Source organism: Otolemur garnettii, unplaced genomic scaffold (genome assembly GCF_000181295.1).
Source record: "Otolemur garnettii isolate 467f Iridium unplaced genomic scaffold, OtoGar3 scaffold00006, whole genome shotgun sequence".
Taxonomy (NCBI): Eukaryota; Metazoa; Chordata; class Mammalia; order Primates; family Galagidae; genus Otolemur; species Otolemur garnettii.
This window is the reverse complement of record NW_003852401.1, coordinates 7,385,110-7,386,174: the sequence shown is the minus strand read 5'-3', so window position 1 is coordinate 7,386,174 and position 1,065 is coordinate 7,385,110. Positions and strand designations below refer to the sequence as shown.

General features: G+C 37.1%; 1 protein-coding gene across 1 annotated transcript in view; it reads right to left on the bottom strand.

The window, feature by feature from the left end:
• MLLT3 (MLLT3, super elongation complex subunit) overlaps positions 1–1,065 on the bottom strand; it is a 264,740-nt gene that overhangs the window by 233,594 nt on the left and 30,081 nt on the right. The gene's annotated exons all lie outside the window — the stretch shown is intronic.

Sequence of the window (1,065 nt, the reverse complement as noted above, 5' to 3'; positions counted from 1 at the left end):
AACAAAGAATAATGTAAAAATTATCCAAGCTACGTCCAGATGGGGGACTCACCCTTTGGGGAGCATCTTCCATGTGACTTTTTTCACAAAAAAAGGATTTTAGGAGAAAAGTACTTAATTAAGCAGGGGAGTAAATGATTAGATATGCACCTTACAAGTTTAAGTGGCAACAATGTGAAGGATACTTTGTGAGGACATTGAAACTGAAAACAGAAAATGAGTTCACAAATAGAAAAGAAAATGTTTTTACGAGATCCTAAAGAAACAGAATGAATGGGAATTGATGAGCCACCGGCTTCTGTTAACATATTTTCACTGCCAACTGATTATGATTTACATGAGGAAAAAACAAGAAAGGGCAAGTCCACGGTGAACATTTTACCTATTCCAGTCACATATCCCAATAACTTACAATGGAAGATGAGAAACTGAATCTTTATCTTCACGACTTATCCTTATTTGATCATTTGATTATTTCTGATCCATATCTCCCCTTCTCCACCCTTTTGCATGTGGGGCTTTCCATGCAAACCAGAATAATCTGTTTAACTATGTATATTAGTTTGCTAGAGTTGCCATGACAAAGTGGTTTAAGCCACCCAAATAGGACAGGTTATACAACAAAAGTTTATTTTGTCTCAGTTCTGGAGGCTTACAGCCCAAGATCAAGGCATCGGCCTCTCTCCTTGGCTTGCATATCTTCCTGTGATCTTTTCTCTGTGTTTCTGTGTCCTAATCACTTCTTATATGGACACCAGTCATATTGGATTAGATCCCATACTAATGACCTTATTTACTTTAATTACCTCTTTAAAGATTCTGTCTCCAAATCCTAAATAAATATAAACAAAGAGTATAAAAACCACCTACACTCAGGACCAACCAGCCCCTCCTAGAATCCGTGTTCACTTCACTCAGAGGGTTATAAGGAGATCTGTTTCGTTATTCCAAGATCAAGAATCAGCTCTAAAACTATCCTGAGAATTTTAAGTTACTTTCTAAGGGTAACAAAATTTCAGACATGTTGCTTTCACACCCATCCCCAGTGATAAAAAACCACAGAAG